Raw genomic sequence first — 27,128 nt, 5'->3', positions numbered from 1 at the left:
TTTTTTTCTAGGTATTTCTATTAGGGGGACAAAGGAAGAAAATTAGGTAATTTTCGGAGTTGGATTAGGAACCAATATTTCTACATTATTGCTACCCAATTTAAACTATAATTTCCCTAAGTCTGCCTATTACTTGAGCTAATACACACTAATGGAAAAGAATTGTGTTAGTATGCGTGTGATGATTATGATGGTGTTATGTCATTGGTTAAAGCCAAAGAATCAACAAGCCTAATGGTTAAAAACTGGCCATGTGCAATGAAGCAAAATGGAAATTGGAAGTAATTGCTAATTCAGATTATAATACTCTTTTGTTTTCACTGTTTATGTTTCTGCTTCAGCAATTGCCTGTCCTTTGCCCAAATTATTCACCTATTTCAGGGCATCCCTTTGCTTAAATTGTGGAGACCTAATCATTGCAATGCTATGTTTGCTATCTGAAATTGTAAGAGTAGATTACATAATTGTAGTAATATTGAGATAATTCAGGCAGATATTAGGTGCTGACTTTGTGCTTTATTTTCCTAACAGATAATTATTTAACTCTGAGAGCTGAATATGATAGATTTTTAACTATCTTCATTGAAAGTGCTAACAAAAAATGCAGACATAGTGTGCCTTGTATTTGCTTTTAGTGTAAAAATGCCTAAATTCATGAAATTAAAAAGTTTAACAATGTCACTGGTGTTGGGTTATTAGAGAATGATGCCCTGGTATTTTGGATAACTGTTAGTGTGGGTACTACTGAAGAGAAGAAGCAAGCTAAGCACAATCTGTTCAAACTCCAGGAATGTTGCTGTAAATTTTAGTTGAGGTATTATTTGTTATTTACATGGTGGCAAAATCTTTAAGAAAAAAAAAAAAATGAAGTGGAAGTAACTATACACTTCAATAAGCAATGATGTTCTTTTCTTTTGTGGTTCTTTTCTAACACAGAAAATGGAAAATAGAAATCAGTCCAAAATGTCTGTTTTTATATTAGTCTTAAAGATTTTGGCAGATTGAATTATCTTACTTTAAATTTGGAAAAATAACTGAAATATGGAAGGATTATGTTTGCAACAGATAACAACACACATATTTATGTTTCAGGAGTGTGTGAGTAATGGGAGGAGCAAGGGTCTGGCTGCTGTTTAACCCTTTCCTGTCCCTATATTTTAGAAATTCAGCTTTCAATGTGCTGTTTGTCCTGTAGATAAGCAAACTTATACTTGTCAAGTATCTTACTAGTTTTATCTGTAAAGAATGCAGCTCTTAAATGGTAAGTTCCATTCCACAGTTGAATATTACCTTTTCTTTTATTTCTCACTGACCTTTATACGCATGATAATAAGCTCATGGGGTAGAAGGTTCATGTGAAAACAAGTTTCAGAAAGAAAAGCAAAATTTTAAAGAAACCTCTCCTCAATTCTCCAATAGATAAGAGACACCCTCAGGTAATCAGGACGCGGATACAGTTTGGAGTACTTCATTCTTGTTGATAATCACAGGAATATGTTTTTCCTGCAGAGTTAGCAGGACGTTTCAGTGTTCCTAAAGCTATTGAGCAATTCATTTTCACTCTGCTCACAACTCTCTGTGGAAGCTGTGACACAAATAAAAGCTGTGGGACCCATTGGCTGTAGGGGATTTTGAATTAAAGTTTCAAGAGCCAGGATCTTTAATCTCCATAGAATATACTAACCTCTAGGATTCCTTTGGTGACCTAACTTCCCCCTTTTTTGCTTCCTAATAGATTGCATATATAATAAATTCAGCACCAGATCTTAAAATTCAATCCTATTAGTATCAAGATGAAGATAAATACTGGCACAGTTGTCTCTAGTGTCACAAGGATATAATTGACTAAAAGACATCAATAGACATAGGCAAAGCCGAATTCATTTAATGCACAGGAAAAGATCTGCATCCCAAGGTGACTTTGTAGAGCAGAAGGTATAATCTAACAACACTTCCTTTCACAGGCAAGTTCCCCAGCCTACCAGGAAACATGGCTGGGTGCCAGCAGTCTGACCAGTTGCTGGTGAGAATGCCCTAATGTCTTTCAAAAAGCTCTCTTTCATGTATTCCCAACTCTTCTGAAGAATCTGGTTATGTGTCTGAGCATCTGCCAGGTACAAATAACTGGTAACATCTCCAGAAGCCTTAACTACTTAAGGCTTATTCCTGTAAAACTAGTCATGCAGAAATCTTGACAATATTTTAAAATGATAAACAATTTAACTTTTATGGTGATTTCTTAAAAGAATGAAAATAATATGATATTTGTGCTTAATTTGGATAGCTGTGCCACATGTGCAAATAGTTTATATAGAATATAAAATAAGCTTTTTCATTTACTTTATATATCATATATCCATGTGATATTTAAAGCTATAACTTATGCATTTTGTATTCTCAGCATAATACGTTTTTTATTATAGCTAATCAGCAAATGTGTTGTGTAAATATAACAAATGGAATGTGTATATATATGGAATATATTTATATAAATATAAATATATATCTATATATCTTCTTGTATAATTCATTCTTTATTATTTAGGGTTCAGGAATATCTGAGGACTAGCCACATAACAGTTTGACAGCTGAAAATGTCCAAGTGTATGAAGGGAAGGGATGTCAAATACTCTAACTTGTACCTAGCACATTTTTCAAGATGTGAACTCTACACTTTATTATCTCCTTTCCTAAAATATGTTACACTGACAAGTTCTAGGACAGTCTATTTTGCACACCCATTGTATACACCCAAAATATGTATATATATAAACATATATTTATATATAATTTTATCAGTTTTGAAATATGAAAGAATGAAAAATAGATGATCATAATAGATAAAAAACACACAAAAATGTGTCTCTAAAGCATATTTTCCTTTGTTAAGTTTTAGTTGTGTCCAATTAAACAGTAACCAATCAAAAGAATTAAAGAAGTAATTATATTAGTAATTGATGAGCAGAGGTAGTTAAGACCTAAGTATAAATAGTATAATTGTTTTTATATTGCATAAAAAATGAAACAGTCCACTTAGCTTAATGTTCTAAATCTTCAAGTGAGATTTATTCTTAGTCAATGTATTAAAATTACACAGTAGTCATTTTATTAAAACTTTTTAAATTATTTACTACCCCCAGTTAATTTGCTTCTTCTTAAAATGTGTGGATAGTGATTTAGCAAGTGACAGAAGCCTAGAGGTATTTTACACCATTCTATGTCCTATTAAGAGTAGCTTAATCACCATAATGAAATGGTTTAAATTATTAAATTTTTGTGCACATTGCTCATTCCTGAAAGCTGAGGCTTATTTTATAATATTTTAATTTCTACAGTAGCAAGTTAGTACAAATGATATAGACTGGAATGAGAAGTTTCAAATATAAGGTCTTTAAAAATAGTGGTTTAAAATTCATCTACATTTTTAAAAATGCTAGATGAAATTGCAGCATATATTGTACAGTTTTTTTTCTTTTCTTTTTTTTTTCATTTATTTTTATTAGTTGGAGGCTAATTACTTTACAATATTGTAGTGGTTTTTGTCATACATTGACATGAATCAGTCATGGATTTACATGTATTCCCCATCCCTCTCCACCTCCACCCCGCCTCCCTCTCCACCCGATCCCTCTGGGTCTTCCCAGTGCACCAGGCCCGAGCACTTGTCTCATGCACCCAACCTGGGCTGGCAATACCACTTCTGGGCATACACACCGAGGAAACCAGATCTGAAAGAGACACGTGCACCCCAATGTTCATCGCAGCACTGTTTATAATAGCCAGGACATGGAAGCAACCTAGATGCCCATCAGCAGATGAATGGATAAGGAAGCTGTGGTAAATATACACCATGGAATATTATTCAGCCATTAAAAAGAATTCATTTGAATCAGTTTTAATGAGATGGATGAAACTGGAGCCCATTATACAGAGTGAAGTAAGCCAGAAAGATAAAGAACATTACAGCATACTAACACATATATATGGAATTTAGAAAGATGGTAATGATAACCCTATATGCAAAACAGAAAAAGAGACACAGAAGTACGGAACAGACTTTTGAAGTCTGTGGGAGAAGGTGAGGGTGGGATGTTTCGAAAGAACAGCATGTATATTATCTATAGTGAAACAGATCACCAGCCCAGGTGGGATGCATGAGACAAGTGCTCGGGCCTGGTGGGCTGGGAAGACCCAGAGGAATTGGGTGGAGAGGGAGGTGGGAGGGGGGATTGGGATGGGGAATACATGTAACTCTATGGCTGATTCATGTCAATGTATGACAAAACCCACTGAAATGTTGTGAAGTAATTAGCCTCCAAATAATAAAATAAAATTAAAAAAAAATAAAATAAAATGAATCAGTTCTAATGAGATGGATGAAACTGGAGCCCATTGTACAGAGTGAAGTAAACCAGAAAGATAAAGACCATTACAGTATACTAATACATATATATGGAATTTAGAAAGATGGTAATGATACCCCTATATGCAAAACAGAAAAAGAGACACAGATGTACAGAACAGACTTTTGGACTCTGTGGGAGAAGGAGAGGGTGGGATGTTTTGAGAGACCAGCATCGAAACTTGTATATTGTACAGTTTTTAATAACAGACCTTTAAATATTCAGCCACTATTTAATTTCATTCACATTTTTTGAAAATACATAATAATTCTTTTAATTTGCTTATATATATTTGAAGTAGTATTAGAATAAATCATTGAAAATAAAAATGTTGCATAGGTTAATAGGTTCATTATTTAAAAATTATAGTATGTATGAGCCTATTGAACAAAACTAGAACACTTTCCTAAACATAGTAGCGGTGGTTAAAGTGATTTTAAAATTTATCCAGCAAAATAATGATCATTTAAATAGTAATTAAATGAAAATGTCATTGGAAGAGTATATTTAAATATTTATATTAAATGAAGAAGTCCAGTTATGCCTATGGTCCTTTAAAAGAAATTATTGCTTTTGAAGTGTGTGTGTGTGTGTGTGTGTATAAAACATACTGTGATTTTAATTTCATAAACTATAACATTTTATTTTTAATAAAAGCCAAACTTTAAATGGTTTTATCTCAAAGCACTGGTAAAAATCTTTCAACGAAGCAAGAAATCTTTTAGTGAAGAAATATATTTCAATATATTTTGAGATATATTTTCTTGTAAATCAGGTGAAGAAGATATATACTACTTTGGATGTCAGTTTTAACCAAAGCTTTATTATCTGTAGGCACCTACAATTAAAGATATTTCTTTTATAAGATATAAAGTACACACTAAAACTCCAAAACTGACAAATGTTAAAATATATTAAGTAACCATCTTTTAGCTATCTTCAAATGAGATTCCATGCTCCTTTTACTTACAATTTCTATTTCCCAAATGAAGGAAAACTATGAAAGAAAACAATCAGAGCTATTGAAAGACCTGTGTTCCTCATCTATTTCCAAAGCAAGACCAGATTGTATGAAGAGGAGGGAACCATAGATTAGAGCCATTATCACTTACTCTTTTACTCAAGAAGCTTATTGAAGAGTGCATGTTTATTTCTTTCAATCAAATGAATATTCAACCAAAGCAGAATATCATGGACCTTATAAAGAAAAGGAAAAGTAAAGACAGGTTGGAATGCCATGTAACAGATATGCTGACTATTGTTAGATGAATTACTGAGTAATTTTCTACAGTGTTTAGATATACAGAAAAACTGAATTGAACAAATATAACTGCTTTCTGGGTTATTTTAAAACTATTGTGACTAAATTGATCTAAAGATAATATGAGAGACAAGGTATTGATTAAAGAGGAAACAAGGAGGCAGTTTGCTATATTCACACAGGGAGATGTTCAAGGCTATACAAGGGAATTTATAAGTAAATGGACAATAATGTTACTTAAAAGAATATTAATATGCCTTCTAGTATAACCTGGAATGCTCTACATATTCAGGTGTATTCTTATTTTTCATATTAATTCATCCCATCTCTTCTCAGTCTCATAGACATGGTAATTCAGTGTTGCCTCTGTTGTAGACTTCTATACTCCCATTCTCCTCTTCCAACCAATTTTTCAACTCTTTAACCATTTAAGTCCTACCTCAGTCTTCCCCCGTTAGTAAGTCCCTTGGTTACTGAGAAGGGCCCTCCTTGATAACCCTGTAGACACTGGTGTTTAGTATGCCCAATTTAGAACTTCAAAGTAAAACTTTATTTTGAACGTGCATGTTAGATGACAACAACAAGAACATTAGAAGACAGACTTCTTTCAAAAGCATTGGCTATTGTTTCACTGTTGTTTTTCAGTCACTAAGTTGCATCTGACTGTTGGCAAACTCACGGACTGCAGCGCGCCATGCTCCTTTGCCCATCACACTCTCTCGGTGTTTACTCAAATTCATGTGCATTGAGTCAGTGATGCTATCTAGCCATTTCATTGTTGACATCATCAAAAACCTCTGTACTATCACTTATACAATGAGTTTGAACAGCACAAAAAGTCCTTCTCATGGAGTTATTTCTTTCACCAGTATGACTTGATTCTAAAAGACTTGGTTTACTCTCATAAAACAAATTTACACTCAAAAGTTGAGGACAAACCCTTCAGGTTATTCAAGAGTATATCAGAAACAGAAATGGTAAGTTCAAGTTTCTTTTCTCTACATTTTAGGTAATGACAGCAAAAGAGTGTACAACCACTGCCTCTATAAGAATGATAACTTTGACAAGAGTATTCATTTAAAGAATTTTCTTTGACCCACAGAATCATAGCTTTTATCCCTTACAATGCCTGGTATAGTCCATAGACTGTAGAGTTGGACATGACTAAGCACGCACGCACCCACACTCATGTTATCAAAAGATAAACTGAAAAAAAAAAAAGATAAACAGAGGTGTGTTGAACATTTTAAGCAAGATTTTAAACTCATATTTGAGCAAAAATTGATTCTGATCCACCAGCACCAAACTGGAAGTGATTAGGAGTGCTCCATAGACGGGAGCTTGTGGCAACACATATAGAAAACATAAAAACAAAGTCAGCAAGTTATTAACTGGCTATAGTTTAAAGACTCCTGATAGCTCAGTTGGTTAAGAATCCACCTGAAATGTAGGAGACCCCCGTTCAATTGCTCGGCTGGGAAGATCTGAGAAGGGAAAGCCTACCCACTCCATTGTTCTGGCTAGAGAATTCCATGGACTGTATAGTCCATGGGGTCGCAAAGAGCTAGACACAACTGAGTCACTTTTACTTTCAAAGTTTCAAGCCTGGTTGTCTGTTTGTGATTGGTCATCTTTAGATTTCAGTTTTGTAAACTTGATCCTTTCATAGGCTTTGATTTTGGTTTGCTTACACCTCAGTCTAATGGCCTCCTTGTTTAATGAATTTAACCTTATATGTGCATGGCCCATGGCCAATATCTTAATATCTCTGAGCTTTAGTTTTCTATTTCCAAGAAAAGAAAAATGTTTTCCATTTTCAATTAACATTTATTTGAAATAACTTTGCAAAGCTTCCAGAATATTGCTCACCAGGCAGCGCAGAGTAGAAATTATGATTATCATTTTAATGTATCAGTTCTGAAATGTTTTAATGTAAAGTATCCATTTTCTTAGTGCAAATTATTCCTCCTCTACCTTACTGTTTCCTGTTTCCTTCTCTAAAGACCCTTTGATCCATTCCTACTTAAACTTAAGGTCTTTGTGGGCCAAAGCAGCTCTTACATTTCTAGCATGAGAGCAGCCATAAAACTGGTAGATTCTTGATTAACTTATCCATTTCCAGGATCTCTGTACTTGAGATAAGGTTAAAGCTAAAACTTTACTAAGAGGAAATGTAAAATTTTATCTTCTCAAGTGAATGTAGGTTGGGGAAAACATTTACATTTACCAAGAAAATAATATTTTAAGCATTCACTTTTCATATTTTAACATGAATGATTATTAAATGGAACTCAGTATTTATTACACACAGTTCCTATATTTGAATTAAATGGCCATATTTGTTCTTCTGATGTTTGCGGAAGTTATTAAAAGCATTAATCAATGAAACCTTGAGGCAGTGTTAATATTTTGAGAACATTAATATTTGTGTTATTTTCTCCCATCTTAGCTTTCGCATCCCCAAGTAGTTAAGATCTTGTCTTTAAAAAGAAGAAACTATAGCCTTATATGATAGTGTACAATTTAAACTGTATAAAATAAACTCTAAGATTTTTATCTCAAGTCAGTATGTCATATAAGTATACTTCACCTCATTTCCCAGAAGATTTAATGAGAAATTATAATGGAGCTGCCTTGAAAAAAAGATTTGTTTAAAGATTTTATTTTTATGTCCCTCCTGAATATTTGAAAATTGAATGTAACAAGTGGATATGATATTTTGCAGAGGCTTTGTGATGAATTTACTTTAGCTGAACTAAGATCATGGCATGTGATCCCATCAGTTCAGTTCAGTTCAGTCGCTCAGTCATGTCTGACTCTTTGTGATCCCATGAATCGCAGCATGCCAGACCTCCCTGTCCATCACCAACTCCCAGAGTTTGCACAAACTCAAGTCCATCGAGTCAGTGATGCCATCCAGCCATCTAATCCTCTGTCGTCCCCTTCTCCTCCTGGCCCCAATCCTTCCCAGCATCGGGGTCTTTTCCAATGAGCAACTCCTCGCTTGAGGTGGCCAAAGTATTGGAGTTTCATCTTCAGCATCAGTCCTTCCAGTGAACAGCCAGGACTGATCTCCTTTAGGATGGACTGGCTGGATCTCCTTGCAGTTCAAGGGACTCTCAGGAGTCTTCTCCAACACCACAGTTCAAAAGCATCAATTTTTTGGTGCTCAGCTTTCTTCACAGTCCAACTCTCACATCCATACATGACCACTGGAAAAACCATAGCCTTGACTCGACAGACCTTTGTTGGCAAAGTAATGTCCCATCACTTCATGGCAAATAGATGGAAAACCAGTGGAACCAGTGGCAGACTTTATTTTTCTGGGCTCCAAAATCATTGCAGATGGTAACTGCAGCCATGAAGCTAAAAGATGCTTGCTCCTTGGAAGAAAAGCTATGACTAACCTAGACAGCATATTAAAAAAACAGAGACATTACTTTGCCAACAAAGTTTCGTCTAGTCAAAGCTATGGTTTTTCCAGTAGTCATGTATGGATGTGAGAGTTGGACTGTAAAGAAAGCTGAGTGCCAAAGAACTGATGCTGTTGAACTGCGGTGTTGGAGAAGACTCTTGAGAGTCCCTTGGACTGCAAGGAGACCCAACCAGTCCATCCTAAAGGAAATCAGTCCTGAATGTTCATTGGAAGGATTGATGCTGAAACTCCAATACTTTGGCCACCTGATGTGAACAGTTGACTCATTTGAAAAGACCCTGATGCTGGGAAAGATAGAAGGTGGGAGGAGAAGGGGATGACAGAGAATGAGGTGGTTGGATGGCATCACCAACTCAATGGACATGAGTTTGAGTAAAGTCCAGTACTTGGTGATGTTCAGGAAGGCCTGGTGTGCTGCAGTCCATGGTGTCACAAAGAGTTGGACACGACTGAACAACTGAACTGAACTGAACTGCTCCTGCCATCCTGGACTATCCTCTTGCTTCCTGGTTCTCACTCTTTCAGAGATGGCAGGAGGGTATTTAATCTAAGGGAATTGTCAAAGACAATGGAAACTCTTTCATTCTAAAGTAAAACATGAAAGTGAATGTTGCTCAGTTGTGTTCCACTTTGAGTCTCCATGGACTGTAGGCTGCCAGACTTCTCTGTCCATGGAATTCTCTAGGCCAGAATAGTGGAGTGGGTAGCCCTCCCCTTCTCCAGAGGATCTTCCCAACCCAGGGATTGAACCCAGGTCTCCTGGATTGCAAGTGAATTCTTTAACCTCCCATTCTAAAGAGCTTCTCAATGCAGAACACCGACAAGATGTCTTCATTGAACTGTGGAGCACAGATCACCTGGAAAGATGATCAGTTCGTCAAGTATATAGATCTTGTAAGGAAAATAAGCATATATTTTTTTTCCTGGTGCCATCTCTGCTTCCATCTTAATGTAGAATATGGGATAGTTTAATATTTAGAAAAATAACTTTCATTAAAAGTTTTATTTTCAGCATCTATGTGAAGAAGTGAGACAGGAACCAGCCAGTTTTAACAGAATGATTAAAAGTATTGTCAACTTAACTCAGGCAAGAATTTGTTGACTGATGTTGTCAGTTACGTACTTCTGCCCACTCCTGTTATGGAGATACGAATTCGAATAGATGATTGTGTTATTTCCATAATACTGAAAAGATAGTTTTCTCCCTTGAAAGCCTTCATATATGTGATTAAATGTTGTTTGAATGAAGAAGGTTTACGTTGGCTCTCTCCCTGGGGTGTTTTCTTATCCTTCTCCCTTCCTCACTTTATGAAAATATATCCTCTAAGAGAAGTAAGCATAAAGATGTTTGTAAATATATGTGTGTAACTATAAAAATCCTGTGCCTTTTTAATAATTTTTAGTTAAAAAAGAGTTTATTCCCTCTTCCAATAATAAATGTATTCTTCCCAAATATAGAATTGAGGCATTTTCTAGTGTGCATTTCTCCCATGAAAATAAAAAGATAATAATAATAAACCATTAAATAAATCACACACAGAGTTTTACAATAATATATTTCATGAACATGCTGTGACTTGATCAATATATTTTATAATACTTGCCATGAAACATTTCGTGCAGAAGAAAATATAAAGTCTGCAAAAGACATGAGTTTCTGATTAGGAAAAACAGCACAAGCACTTTAGAAGTTAGGTAACAATATAAGAAATTGGATGATAGAAAGGCACTTCAGTCAGTGCATGGAACCAATCAGGAAATGAGAAATCAAAGGCCAATATTGTCACAGGAAGACATGACTTCTTATCACTTCAGCAAGAGAGATGCATTTAACCAATGTTTAATCCACTTACGAACATTGTTCATACAGAATTTTAGGTTATGTGCTAGCAGTTTTTTCTTTAGATATTATCAATTGTTTGACTCAATATAATATTTTAATATTTAACACCAAAGAGTTTTGCGTATATTATATTATTGGGAATTATATTATATTATGTTAATAACTTTTAACCTAGTAGTGAACTATTCTATTGTATAACCTACCAGAGGATCTTCTTAGTTTCAACTACATTCAAACTCAACTCATGGGGATACTATAGACATATATGGACTCAAATACACTTTTGCAGATATAAGACAGGAACCACAGCTTGCCAGCATGTCCACCTGTCCCCACTTCTGGGGGCACTTGAAAATTGTCAACACATTTTGATTGTCATAATTGGAAGAGGGATACCACTGGTATCTAATGCATAGATCTTGTTAATTTTAGGATGTTTGGAGGTTTCCCTGGCCTCTAATCTTTAGGTACAGTAGCACACCCCTCCCTCATGTCATGACAATAAAATGTATCTCTAGACCTTGCGAACTGTCTTCTATACCCATCAGGTATGCATAGTTATACCAGGTATAATCAAAATTATACACATCAGGTACACTTGTGATGGGCAGAATTGTACCCAAAGGGGTATAAATTATGTCCATTGAGAACGTCTACCTAGATGATGTCTTGTGTATAAGGAGACAAGATCTCTGTAATTTGGAGATGGGGACTCTGGCAGAATTCTCTGCCCCATAGGAATCAATGTCCCTTGTAACAAATCTATAGGTACAACTTCCAAAGTCCCTGAAGTCACAAGAGTCACCAACTACACTAAGTTCTAACTTATGTCTTCTTATCAGATATTAATGTTCCTCTCAATCCAGAAACAACTTAATACAGAAATGTTGCTTAAAAACATAGTTGGCATTCTTCCCTTGTCATGGAGATCAGAGCGAGAACTTTAAAAGGTCAGAGTCTCATACAGTGGAGAATTTTTTTTTTTCAAATGCATCTGTTAAATTTTCTTAGTAATTCTTTTGCTTTTTTTTTTTTTTTTTTTCATTTGGCCATAATAATTACTGTTGTATAAATTATGAAAGTATGTTTCCAATATACCTTACTTTTTGTCTCTTAACTTGCTATTTGCCTCATTTCCTGTTTTACTGCTGTGCTTATGTTCTTTCTTTGCTGGACTTTCAGCAGGTATCTGGGTTTGGGAGGCAGTAGCTGTATTTCATTCTTGGATCATTTTGATCATCTTATGAATTTCTTTCTGCTGGCAAATGAGTATTTCCTTGAAGCTTTAAGGATTCTAGTAGGCAAAAGCAAAAATCCTTCAAAAGGAAACTTTGAAACCTAAACTGACCACGCATTGTGAATTTGAAAGACATTCTCTGTTGATTTCACACTTATTAGACTTATTTTAAAATTGGAAATTACTTTCTTCTTAATTACAGAGTATTTCCAAAGGGAAAGGAGTCAAATAATGATCTTGAAAATTGGTCAGTATGTGGATTTTGTTCTTTAATATTGTTTCTCAATAATGAAGTATAAGTATTTTTTCTTGAGCAGGATAATTATGTAGCATGTACTTAAATTTAAGAGGGATTTCAATATGCAAAATTAATCAGGGGAAGAAAATGTTCAAAAATAAGCAGGAAATAGAAAAACATTTAAGAAAAATGGGACAGTATTTCTTCAGTTCAATTCAGTTCAGTTGCTCAATCATGTCCAACTCTTTGCAACTCCATGGACTGCAGTATGCCAGGCCTCCCTGTCCATCACCAACTCCTGGTGTTTACTCAGACTCATGTCCATTGAGTCAGTGATGCCATCCAACCATCTCATCCTCTGTCGTCCCGTTCTCCTCTCGCCTTTAATCTTTCCCAGCATTGGGGTCTTTTCCAGTGAGTCAGTTCTTTGCATCAAGTGACCAAAGTATTGGAGTTTCAACTTGAACATCAGTCCTTCCAATGAACGTTCAGGACTGATTTCCTTTAGGATGGACTGGTTGGGTCTCCTTGCAGTCCAAGGGACTCTCAAGAGTCTTTTCCAACACCACAGTTCAAAAGCATCAATTCTTCAGCACTCAGCTTTCTTTATAGTCCAACTCTCACATCCATACATGACTACTGAAAAATCATAGTCTTGACTAGACAGACCTTTGTTGGCAAAGTAATGTCTCTGGTTTTTAATATGCTGTCTAGGTTGGTCATAACTTTTCTTCCGAGGTATTTCTTACCATTTAGTTATTTGTATTAAAATGTTTATAATAGCCCGAACATGGAAGCAACCTAGATGTCCATCAGCAGACGAATGGATAAGGAGACTGTGGTACATATACACCATGGAATATTACTCAGCCATTAAAAAGAATTCATTTGAATCAGTTCTAATGAGATGGATGAAACTGGAGCCCATTATACAGAGTGAAGTAAGCCAGAGAGATAAAGGTCAATACAGTATACTAACGCATATATATGGAATTTTAAAAGATGGTAACGATAACTCTATATGCAAAACAGAAAAAGAGACACAGAAGTACAGAACAGACTTTTGGACTCTGTGGGGGAAGGCGAGGGTGGGATGATCTGAGAGAACAGCATCGAAACATGTATATTATCAAGTGTGAAACAGATTGCCAGTCCAGGTGGGATGCATGAGACAAGTGCTCAGGGCTGGTGCACTGGGAAGACCCAGAGGGATTGGGTGGAGAGGGAGGTGGGAGGGGGGATCGGGATGGGGAACACATGTAAATCCATGACTGATTCATGTCAATGTATGGCAAAAACCACTACAATATTGTAAAGTAATTAGCCTCCAACTAATAAAAATAAATGGGGAAAAAAAATGTATGGTTGAAGTGGTAGAAGTAATCTGATTTCTTCAGCTGTTACTTTCTCTTTGTCAGTGTCAATGTGTTCCCTATTGCTCCTTGTGTTTGAAGTATATGTTCTTAAACGTAAGCTAACTGCTTTGTGTACAGCATAAGATACAACATAAGATAAAGTATAACACTTTACTGCTCAAAGTGAAAGTTGTTCAGTTGTATCCAGCTCTTTGCGACCCCATGTACTATATGGTCCATGGAATTCTCCAGGCCAGAGTACTGGAGTGGGTAGCCGTCCCCTTCCCCAGGGGATCTCCCCAACCCAGGTATCAGGCCCAGGTCTCCCACATTGCAGCTTGATTCTTTACCTGCTGAGCCACCAGGGAAGCCCAAGAATAGTGGGATGGGTAGCCTATCCCTTCTCCAGGGGCTCTTCCTGACTCACAAATTGAACCAGGGTCTCCTGCATAACAGGCAGAGTCTTTATCAGCTGAGCTACCAGGGAAGCCCTACAGTTCAGGTAAAAATATAAGTAATCTAAGTACATGAGGTTTTTACTTGAAGTGCTAACTTGAAACTGTAAGATACAAATGTATAAATTGATTGATCACATATAAATAGATACAGATGCATTTTATGAAAATATTTAGAGAGGTATAAATACATATCACATATATCAGTCTGAATTGGTATAGGCTCCTTGAAGAGGGCATGTTTATTGAGTGAGCACTCATTCTTATTACTGTTTTTTTCTTCTTTGTCTATGATGTTGAGATGCTAGTTCTGTTTTTACCTTCAAGTTGTGTCTTTATTAGGGCTTCCCTGGTAGCTCAGCTGGTAGAGAATCCGCCTGCAATGCAGGAGACCTGGGTTCGATCCTGGGTTGGGAAGATCCCCTGGAGAAGGGAAAGGCTACCCACTCCAGTATTCTGGCCTGGAGAATTCCGTGGACTGTATAGTCCATGGGGTTGCAAAGAGTCAGACAAGACTAAGCAACTTTCACTGTGTCTTTACAGTGAAAGACACTGTGTCTTTGTGTTTATCTTTCTTTCCCCAAATTAGGTTTTGGTCTCATCTTGTTCTCTTACTCTGTGCTCTCTCGCTTGGCAATATGATGATTTGAACTCTCATTGCTCTACAGATCTTCCTCCTTATATATCTGAGACATTCAGCCAGCTTCTGTGAAATTTCAGTTTTGTCTCCTAATGATTTCTAAAATGTAATGCGACTAAAATAAGTTTGTAAATATTTCCCTTCATTATTTTTCTCCTCTTGAATTCCCTGTCCCACCTTAAAGGATGTCTCTCCTCCCTGTTTGAGTCACTGTCGATGGAACAGTGCTTTTTCTTCCAGCGTGTGGCCTGCTCTCTCCTTTCAGAAGCCCCCCAGCCATGAGGAGCAGAGGCTGCCTCCGGGATTTGAGGCCTCAGCACTGTGGAAACCTGAGCGATCACCATACCCAACTCCCTTATGCTGACACCCTGCTCCTCACCCCAAGAATGGTTACCAGCTGCCTCCAGACAGCCCAGAACCTCCTGGTAGTGATTTCAGACCTTGTGGGAGGATCCTCTGAATGGTGGGTGGGCTGCTGCTGTTCCTCCGAATCCTGGTTTTGAACTAAACCTTGCCCAGTGAACTGGAGAACTATGACGTGTGGCTGCAGATGGGGGCAGCAGCTGCTGCTGTGAGGACCTGCTCTGTGGAGTTTCCCCGCATCCCGCCCTTCTCTGCTGCTGGCTTCAGCTCCCCTCATGTGCCCAGGTGTGCGGACTGAGCCACAGGGAGTGCTGCCTCCCACCCGAGGGGGGAAAAAAATAGAGTCGCTATTTGATCTTCCCTTTTTCTAAATATGCCTTTGAAAATTAAAATATTGGATTCTGAAATTAGACATGATTTAAATTCTAGCTTTGCTACTTTAAACAGCATTTCTCTCAATATTTGTTGTTTTTAAATACCTATCATGAGAGAGATTTATTTTCATTCATTATGTCATAGGTCCATCCAAGGAGTAAATTAGATGATGTTTGATATGTGTGTAGCCCAGTGTTTGACACACAGATGCGTGCGTGCATGCTCAGTTGCTTCAGTCGTGTCTGATTCTTTGCAAACTTATGGACTGTAGCCCGCCAGGCTTCTCTGTCCAGGGGATTCTCCGGGAAAGAATACTGGAATGGACTGCCATGCCCTTCTCCAAGGAATCTTCCCAATCCAGGGATCGAACCCGCATCTCCTGTGTCTCCTGCTTTGCAGGGAGATTCTTTACCACAGAGCCATGAGGGAAGCCATCTGACTCGTAGATGACTAACTGTTAGCTGCCATGTCTCAAATTCTCTGAATTCATCCCTGCCTCTCCAGTCCCACTGTCATTTACCAACGGCGGCCCTTTTATCTCCTGCAAGAAATCCTACTATTTTTCCCCATCTCTGATCTTCCCTTTCCCTTCAGAACATTTCTATCAGATGAATGTTACTTTATGAGCAGAAACATTTTCAGATGAAAATAACAAAGTTCTTGTCTAACTGTTATGGGCAATAAAGTGTAATGGGTTCCCAGGGCTTAAATATTACCTTCTTCTCAACCATGAACTCAATCCTCTCTGTATGTTATTTAGTGGTTCTCATTATTTCCAGCTGTACCTGAAAAAACAGACAAACAAACTAGCCCCTTTTTGCCTCTCATCAAGGATCAACTCCAATGGGACATGATTTTCTTGGCCTGAATAACCAAGCCAAATTCATTGAGTGCAAGCATTCCTTGTTCTTTCTCTGTTTGAAAACTCTATATGACTACTCATTACCTGTGATTCAAAATTCAGACTCCTAAATTGGAAAACAAGACCTTCACCCTTCTCTGAAATCATATACCGTATTCCAGTCAGGGTGAGCAGTTCGTTACCCTGTGTACTTTTGAACTTGCTGTTGCTTGTAATTCCATTTCCTTTGTCACAAATATTCTTAAAGAGTCACCTCTATGAACTCACTCTTTGCCATCTTCAAAACAGCATTCAAATACCTTTTCTCTAATGGTAACCTCTGAAACCTCCAGCTAGGTGTAATCTTTTTATCCTCTAAATCTGACCTTTTTTCTGTTCTTAGTAATGTCAACCTTCTAACTACAAATTGATAGACTGATAATAGATACAGATATATATGATATAAATCTGTGTCTATCTATCTTTGCATGTCTCTGTTCTCTCTCCCTTTTTCTGTCTCTTTCTCATTAGAGTATAAGCTCTTCCCTTCATGAATCATAACTGCTTCTTCCAAAAGAGCCTAGATCAGTAACTGCATTACTTAATAACTATTTGAAATATGTACTTCTGACTTTGGCTGTTTTTCAGTTATAGTTTTGTTAATGAAAATGTTACACTACACATAGTTTTTACCTGAGCTGTAAATATGGGTACACACTAGAATAGGAGGGAAATAGACTATAAATTGTAGGATAGATTCTGAATCTGTCACTGGGTTCTAATTCTAGTGGTGACATTTTTTAATTGTATGACTTGTCTTAGTATCTGCCACCAATTTTTTTATGCAAGTGAAGAACTTAGTAAGGTGATCTCTTAGTATTCCTGAAGTTTCAAATTGTTAACAATAAGCCATTATAATTAATGTATGTATTACAGAAAACACATATTCTAGTAGCCATTTCAGGAGACTCCTAGAAACTACATACTTGAATTAAAAAGAAGATTCATGGTTGAAAACATTTCATCACATAAGTACTCAGGGTTAAAATAACCCAAATGTCTGTTCTAATTAAAAGATGAGAGTGACAATAAAAGAAAAGATAAACTAGGAGACTAGAGGCACCTATAATTTTACATGCTTAGTTCTTTTGCATCTCTTGCATTAGAGAGAATACAACACATTTGAAATCTTACTGAAAAAGCATTCCTGGTACATTTAATGACAACATTTCAGTGCCTGATAAATTAAAATAAAAAAAAATATTAAAGATGCTGTCTTGTGAATTTTACCTGAACCTTTCCCCTTTTCTTAATTTATGATTAACCTCATTTTATAACAATGATTACTATGTATAATAGGACACATGTACTAGTCCAAGCTTTGTATGTGCAAATATGTGTTCCTTTGCAATTACTTATTTTTAAATAATATAAATATATTGTCCAGTATCGACTTAAAAAAAATAACACCAGAATATGTCAAGTGCCTAATTTTAAAATTAGATCAGCTGTTTGCTTTAGCAAGTGTATCTTTTTTGAGAAGTTCCTGAGTCTTATAGAGCAATCTGTTTATAAAAAAGTTCTGCTTCTAGTGTTTTAAATATTAATACATCAGTTCATTTGGGTTAAAAAAAAAACACCAAAAACCTAATTTTTTCAGGATACATATTGTATTTGTCTAGATTTGAAAAATATGTTAATTGAAATGACCATTTTGACCTTGGGCCACATCCAAAGTAACATGTAATAAGTCATGTGACAATACTACAAGAGATGTGTTAAGCTTCCTCCTATAGTCTTGGGAAAACATGATCATTTTCTTAGGCAGTTTTGGAAGAGTCTTACCTTCCAAAAGTCTGTCTGTGTGTCTGTCTCTTCCTCCCCCAACCCTTGCCATATTCTTTCCCCTCTCCATATATATATATATATATATATATATATATATATATATATATATATATATATATATATATACATACACATATATATGTATCCACACATGCATACATACATACACACTTTTATGTGATTATAATTTGAGCTTGTTGCTCCTTGTTTGAAGATGGAACATATCTTGCCACAGTCTGTTCTAAATAACCAGACTGGTATATTTTAGAATTCTCAGGATAAATTACTGATCTTTTCCTTTCTGCCTACTTCTGAAGATGAGCAACAAGCCATCCCATGTTACGGAGTACAGATGATCCTAATTTGTAACTTGATCATAATTCTTGGATTTTGACATTGATGACTAAATAAACCAGTGTTTCTTTTTTTTAAATTTATTTATTTCTTTTAATTTGAGGCTAATTACTTTACAATATTGTGGTGGTTTTTGCCATACATTGATATGAATCAGCCATGAGTGTATATGTGTCTCCCATCCTGAACCTCCCTCCCACCACCCTCCCCATCCCATCCCTCAGGGTCATCCCAGTGCACCAGCTTTGAGTGCCCTGTTTCATGCATTGAACTTGAACCGGTGGTCGATTTCACATATAGTAATATACATGTTTCAATGCTATTATCTCAAGTCATCCCACCCTCCTCTTCTCCCACAGAGTCCAAAAGTCGATTCTTTATATTTGTGTGTCTTTTGCTGTCTCAGATATAGGGTTATCATTACCATCTTTCTAAATTCCATATATATGCGTTAATATACCGTATTGCTGTTTTTCTTTCTGACTTACTCCACTCTCTATAATAGGCTCCAGTTTCATCCACCTCATTAGAACTGATTCAAATGCATTGTTTTTAATAGCTAATATTCCATTGTGTGTATGTACCACAACTTTCTTATCCATTTGTCTGCTGATGGGCATCTGGGTTGCTTCCATGTCCTAGCTGTTGTAAACAGTGCTGCAATGAACACTGGGGTACACGTGTCTCTTTCAGATCTGGTTTCCTCGGTGTGTATGCCCAGCAGTGGGGTTGCTGGGTCATGTGGCAGTTCTATTTCCAGTTTTTTAAGGAATCTCTACACTGTTCTCCATAGTGGCTGTACTAGTTTGCATTCCCACCAACAGTGAAAGAGGGTTTCCTTTTCTCTGCACCCTCTCCAGCATTTATTGTTTGTAGACTTTTGGATAGCAGCCATCTGGCCAGCATGAGATGATACCTCATTGTGTAAACCAGTGTTTATTAAGAATCCTATTTGATCATATAGCCCCCAACTCTGGGCTGCAATAATTTTTTGCATATTTTGCATATTAATTAGCTCATATACAGAATTTCTTAACACTGATGTGCTTATTCATATGGTTGTTAGATAGATTCCCTTAAATGAAAAAAAGAATGATTTGATGATCTGAATATGCATGCTCTTTGTTGACACTTGATCTCAAAATATCAGCGCCTTGAATTTTCAGCTTTAATGTTGAGTGGGAGCCTGAAAAGTTGGAGTCAATCTGTCCATAAAATTCAAATAGAGATTTGTTATCCACCTGAATATACTAAAATTTATAGGAATAGAAATGTATATTCTTTCCCTTTTAGCAATAGTAAGTTACATAAATTCAGTGTAGATGAGATGCTAGTTTTTGAAAGTGTCTCATCTCTTTTACCTAGTAAATAATTTGACTTTATTTTTGAATATAAAATATTGATAGCTTCAAATCTCTTTATACATTGTTAAAACAAAAATAACAATAACAGTAACAATGAACTACATTAAAAATTGAAGCCAAAAAAATAAAAAATTGAAGCCAGATTACAAAAGAACATTTACTTGCAGTGTGTCTTTTATGCCTAACCATGATTGTTTTGTACACTTCCACTTTCGTCTGTTTTGCTCAAAACAGTGAGCATTCTTCCTACATTATAAACTCAAACATTGGCTTTGTCTTGAGTCCTGACTTAGTTATATTTAATTAATTGCTAAATGTTTCATTCTTTTCCAAGGTAGTGAAACTATTTCTGCTTTCCATGTTAATCGGTATTTAAATGGGAAAGCTTTAATATAATTCAATGAATATTTACTGATAACCTATCAATTTTTGTTCCATAATAAGGATACTTTTCAAATAAGAAAGAAAAGTAGTCTGTATGCAGGTAAGAGAATATTGTAATGTAAAATCAAACAGATACTTTGAATATAAGTTATATAATAGGTACCGTATGGTTAAAGTAGAGGTGGTTGTGATAGCTAATTTTACTTTGTCCTGACAGCCATATGTGTGCAGTATATATTTTTGCATTTAATTTCACCAGTAATGATAGGTATGAATGTTTAAAAGTTTTATTTCAATCCTTTTACTTCATTTTTATTCTCTCAACATAAACTTATAAAGTGGCTGGAGCCCTACCATTAATTATGAGATGTTTCCTAGCCTGCTTCTCTAATATTTCTGAGAATTTCTGGGGTTCTTAATTCTGTGAATCTCTCAATCTGAATTCCTCCTAGGTTCTCGGCTTTCCCGTCACCATCATCCCTCCCTTAGCAAATTATAATTTTCCTCTCTCATAATTTAATTTATTGGACATAACCTCCCTTCATAATTTCCCTAAAGTAGTCTTAATCTAAGGTCAAGAGGCAAGACAGATTGCTGAAGCTTTTCAGAAACTGGAGGACAGAGTAGAATGAGTTATCAGAGTTCCTAGATCATCGTCATTAGCATTTCCTTCTGTAAGCAATCACTCTCTGGTTGCCATTTCCTTAATTCCCTTCTAAGTGACATCTTTACTTCCTAACCCTGAGACATCAATAGTAGGCACAATTCATGTATATCTTACTTTTTATGCATAGCAATTTAATTCTTTTCATGGTGATGGCCTCCTATTTAGACTGTTCTATGTAGACTAGTAAAAGACACTAAAAAAAAAAAAAAAAAAAAGCCAATTACCCCATAAAAAGGCATTTCCACAGAATGTGGTTGTTTGGGGCTTTAAAACAGTACATTTTATGCTTTCCTTTTCTGGGTGACATGTGAATATATGTTTCTGTATGTTTTTCTGTATATATTTGTGTGTGTGTGCAAGTCTGTGTCTACAGAAAAACATATCAAAGAAAGAACAGGCTGAATTCACTGGGAAAAGAAGAAAGTAACACCTACCACAAACATTGAATAGAAAATTCAATATAGTTTCCAAAAAAGGATAATACCAAAGCAAATGTCCACATTTTGTTTGGGGGTGTTCTTTAACAACTTGGCAGTATATAGGGCCTACTTCATGCATTGTGTTTTAAATATCACTATAAACAACACTGAAATTTAAAGCAACACAAGATGGTAGTATTAATCTATTTATGTAGAATCGTTCCCTTAAAATTTGAAGCATATATTTCCCACATATTGGAATATGAAAGTAGGGCTTATCTCTCTAATAAATGAAAACAAAAGAAGAAAATTAATAATTGTATTTTTCAGCTTTATGTGGAATTTTAAAACCATTTCCTTAAGGAATCATATGAATACATTCTCCTGCCTTTTGTCAAGCTCACCATTTCATATCCTCTGATTCCATTGTAGATTGAAATCTTTTCACACCTTTTCCCTCATAAATGTTGAATTTCATGTGTGTATATAAATTTGAGAACTCTGAATTTAGGGTTTGCTTAAATCCTGAGATTCTGTCATGTTTCTCTGGTCTTTTCAATTCTCTCTTCTTGTGTTTGTATATCTTTCACTGCTGGACATAATATAGAGTGAGAATGTATTTTATATTAGAATGTATTAGAATTTAATTAGATTATTATTATGTAATTATTTAATTAGAATTTAATTAGAATGTATTTTATATATTTTCCTACTTGATTTAAAATATTGATTAATGGGATATTTTTCAAAAAGAACACAAAAATAAAAAGTAGATTTGAATTTTATTCTTTTTCTTTGTATGAACCTAGAATAATTCTTTTTGACCCCTTGGATGGTGGCTTTTACTGCAACTATGTTTTCCTAACTCAGTCTAAAATGAAACCTGTCTGTATGGGTAGCAAGTGAGCGAAGTCAGGAAAATGTTTTCCTTTGATAAGCTTGAAAAGTCAATTTCAAGGATAAAGTGCTTTGATAAAAGTGAATCAGGACAGATAAACACAAATGGAAACCAAGAGAAATAGAGACATACATAGATATATGATATCTACTTTTCCTAAATAAGAAAGGTGGTAACATAAAATACAGGCACTTTGCAACATGGAAACATTCTTTTAAATAAGGAGAAAATAGGAAAAATGTATAGAATGTGGAAGAAAATAATTAAAAAACTACCAAGAAAAGGAAATGTGGAAGTATTTTAGACAAGTGTTTTGGAAGCACTTGTCTGTGAGTTATATAAAATTTGAATAATTTCTATTAATTTTGAACATATCCTGTGTATTAATAAATATATCAGAAATTTAGATTTATGCTTTCATATTTTCAAAAAATGATGATAGAGATTCATTTCAAAAGCAAAGAATCAGACACAACAGAAGTGACAGCATGTGCACACACACACACACACACACACACACACACACACACTGCACACATGTTAGCTATGTTCACTATGAATTCCTTTGTAAGACAGTTTTCCAAGCTCTAAACTGCGTTATTGCAGATTCCGAATTAACTGAGTGATAATGAGAGTTTTAGACTCTATTCCTTTTTCCAATAGAAATTTTAAAACACATGCAGGGTAATCATTGCAATGTATATACTAACATCTCCAATGTATTTATTTTCTAATTTCATATAAAATGATAAATCTATGCTCACTATACAAAGTGAAATAAAAATAAAGTATCTGAATAATATGCAAATTGTCTAGCCTAGTGTGCTATGCAAACCCCTTGAAAATCTAATAGATCTAAGGATGCTGTAGAATGATGGAACCTACCTTTTTTGAAAAATTAATATTTTGAGTATTTATATGATTTGGATCATATAAATAAGTGCAATTACTCAAAGGATTAAATTTTCATCATTAAAACTAGTCATTGTTATTATCTATGTTTTGTTTTATTTTTTCTTGTTTTCCTTAACAAAAATTAGAGTTATATACGTGGTTATACTCCTTGTTATTCTTCAGAGCTCAAATGTAGGTTGTTATAATTGTTATACAGTGTTAGAACTTTCAGTCCCACCCCTAACCACTGGGGAGGGGTGAGAAGCTAGAGATGGAGTTTAGTCACCAGTGGTCAATGATTTAATAAATTGTGCCCACCTAATGATGCCTCGACAAAACCCCACAAAGATGGGGTTCCGAGTGCTTCTGGGTTGGTGATGGTGACCCTGTGGAGATGCTGGGAGAATGGCTCAGCTGGAGAGCGCATGGCAGCTCCTTGCCCTTTTGGCACACCCTATCCTAAGCATTTCTTCCATCTGATAGCTCTGTTCCCAGAACAAGTCCTTTATCTAAATTCTTTTAAACAGTTAAGAGAGAGGTAATAAGAAAAAATTCCTGGGCATTCTTCAAAAAAAAAAACACAAAAACTAATCAGCCTATGTTAATCCTCATGCCAAAATGACATATTTTATGGTGGTGAATTTTGTTCCCCTACAAGTAGAATGTGTTACACATTCTTAAGGCAGACCACAGATATATGTAACTTTCATTTAAAACACCAAGCTGAATGAACATAATCTTACCTGGTTAAAAAATGGAAGTTGGACATTGGAAGCACTGACATTTCTATGCAATCTTTATATTAAATAATTGGAATCCTTGACTACCCATCCTCACCTAATACCCCAAGTACTGTACGAAACAAAACTGGGTTATGAAGTTGTAGTTATGTACTCAGGTAATTAGTTCTGTAATACACAGACTTAAAGAAAAAATTGACTTGCTTATTGAAGTATATCAGAAAGATGAATTTGACCCTTCTTTTCACTGGATAGACACCATAATATTCAACCTCAGAGTGTACACATTCAGCTTTAATGTCCTGGAAATTTCTTTTTTGTATATCTAATTTAAGTTCCTTTTTAAGAAGCTCTTAAAAGGTTCTCTGAGTATCTCTAAGCTATTTCTTCAGAAGAGTTCCAAAAGCATATATTGAACATGTCAGTAGTTGGACCAAGTACTGAGGGTACAAATGTTACTAAGGTCTAGTTTCTATACTTAAGAATTTCCTGTGTGGCTGAGTAGTCAGAATATCCATCATTTCTGTGCTAGTCCGTAGGGGAAATTTTCTACTGGGGCTTGAGAGTCAATGGAGAACATCAATAAAGGGAGATTCCTTCTTGTCTACTAGAATGGGAAATTAGAAATCTTTCTTAAGGTGATGTCTAAACTAAGATTTGAAGGAAGATCAGGACTTAATTGATTGGAGACAGTCATTGTATGGGGCAGAGAAACCAGAATGAGCAGAGGCTCAGAGGACTAGAAATAGCACGTTGTTTATGAATGACAGAGGAAGTCAGTACTGCTAGAGGAAAACTGAAGACAAAGAAAGCACAGCTGTGGCTAGAAAGATATGAAGGGATGAGGTCCTGCTATGCTAGCTACAGAGCTGAGTGTCTCTTCCACTGTCCTCTTGGCCTGAGATACTAAGAGTTGAAAGTTCTTGCCTACACTTAATAGGATTCATTAAGTATGTCCAACAAGGGACATTAAATGCACTTTTTTATCTGGAGAGATGGAATCACAGTTTAATGTACAAATAGTGCTCACTCATTATATCACAGTGATCACAGCAAAATATTTCTGAACTCCTAGTCACTATAAGTCTGAATTTTTTTTTTTCTTAAACTTTGTATTTCTAATGCAACGTATAATGTTTGCTATATACTAGAGAAAAGTGGATATTGATCCAGTTTTAAAGATTGAGAAGATAGAGCCAGAGAGGCCAGTTCACATGTCAGGATTATATGATTATCAAAGGAGCTGGAAAGAGGTCAGGTAATCTGATTCATAAAGCACATGTTTAAAGAGTGATCAAAGTGAAGTCATCTGTATTTATGATTTTTTTCTGATTATAGTGACCTTAAGAAAAACCACAGGTTTTTTTTTAAGAAAAAACTTAAGAAAAAGCCAACTTCATTGGGACATCTACTCTTTTTTTTGATCATTTCCATAAGGTCCGCCTAGTCAAGGCTATGGTTTTTCCAGTGGTCATGTATGAATGTGAGTGTTGGGCTGTGAAGAAAGCTGAGCGCCAAAAAATTGATGCTTTTGAACTGTGGTGTTGGAGAAGACTCTTGAGAGTCCCTTGGACTGCAAGGAAATCCAACCAGTCCATCCTAAAGGAGATCAGTCCGGGTGCTCATTGGAAGGACTGATGCTGAAGCTGAAGCTCCAGTACTTTGGCCACCTCATGAGAAAAGCTGACTCACTGGAAAAGACCCTAATGCTGGGAGGGACTGGGGGCAGGAGGAGGAAGGGACGACAGAGGATGAGATGGCTGGATGGCATCACTGACTGGATGGGCATGAGTGAGTAAACTCCGGGAGTTGGTGATGGACAGGGAGGCCTGGCATGCTGAGATTCATGGGGTCGCAAAGAGTCAGACACAACTGAGCTACTGAACTGAACTGAACTGACTAATAGTTCATTATTGCCCCAGGCTTATTCTAGAAAACAGGGTAATCTGATACATAAGTAAAAAAAAAAAAAAGTTATGTGCCAACTCAGTTTATGTGATAATATAAACTAATAGGATTATTTGAGTGTCATACTATACTATTTTATTGATCTATGGAATAAACATTGCATCAAATTATATTACCTGATTAAGCAAAGTTAACCTGGTGATATTCGCTAGGAAGTTTGAGTTGGGTAACGAAAATGTTTTCATATAGTTCCATGTTACTAGGTTAAAAATAGAAAGAATACATGTTAGCTTCAACACGCCAAACAAAATTTAATGATTTAACAGCTAAGATATTCTCAGGGAGGAATAAACATTTGTATTAATTCTAAATACTGATCTTAGATATTTTTAAATAAAATGAATATTATTACAAAGAGTAAAGACAGTTTATTGAAGGGACTGTGAGACCTCATAGAATGATCTCCAATTATAACTATACAGTGTTTTAATTTTTAAAAACTCCTTTGAGAGCATTACTTTGTTTTATCTTTACTTCCAGAGAAGATATTTTGTAGATAATAACATTGTAGCTTAAAAGGTTAAATGACTTAACTAAATCATACACCTGATTAGTGGGAGAACTGGGGCCAGGAACTGTAGTTTAGTGTTATTTTTTCACGTCAATGCTGCCAAATTCTACAAACTATTCCAGTATTTAAGTCTGTGCTGTGCAGAAACATAAAATACACCATGTTCTTTGACTGTAGAGCCCAAAGGATATGATTGAATCAGTGCACTCAGACCAGTCCTAGTAATTTGACACTGATTAGCAAAGTGGCTCAGGGAATATCTGGTTTCAAAAACTTACTTCCACATGCCAGATATAGAGTGGATTTATCACTGTTTATCTGCTTGTATGAGCCAATTGCAGAAACAGAAACAATTAGGCATTAGCTAATTACTCTAACACTGCCTATTAGGAATATTTGATCTACCCATAGCTTTGGAATTTTTATTTAAATTATACTTTTTTTTTCCATAACCCTTCTTCATTTTTATCCTGAGGACCTCTGAATTGTTTTTGTTCCTCTATGCACATGTCCAAAGCATACATCTTACTCTCATAAAGTGTGTATAGAATGATACTTTAGTATATTATATATTACAGGATATTTAAAGGCATGATTATACAGTGGTTGTTTAACATTCGCCGTTAAAATTTGA

At 35.6% G+C, this 27,128-nt stretch overlaps 1 protein-coding gene across 1 annotated transcript in view; it reads left to right on the top strand.

Moving 5' to 3' along the window:
- The window catches only part of MDGA2 (MAM domain containing glycosylphosphatidylinositol anchor 2), an 854,840-nt gene that overhangs the window by 646,226 nt on the left and 181,486 nt on the right, over positions 1–27,128 (top strand). The gene's annotated exons all lie outside the window — the stretch shown is intronic.

The sequence above is a fragment of the Muntiacus reevesi genome, chromosome 7, assembly GCF_963930625.1.
Source record: "Muntiacus reevesi chromosome 7, mMunRee1.1, whole genome shotgun sequence".
NCBI classification, from domain to species: Eukaryota; Metazoa; Chordata; class Mammalia; order Artiodactyla; family Cervidae; genus Muntiacus; species Muntiacus reevesi.
This window is presented reverse-complemented; position numbering and strand designations above follow the sequence as displayed.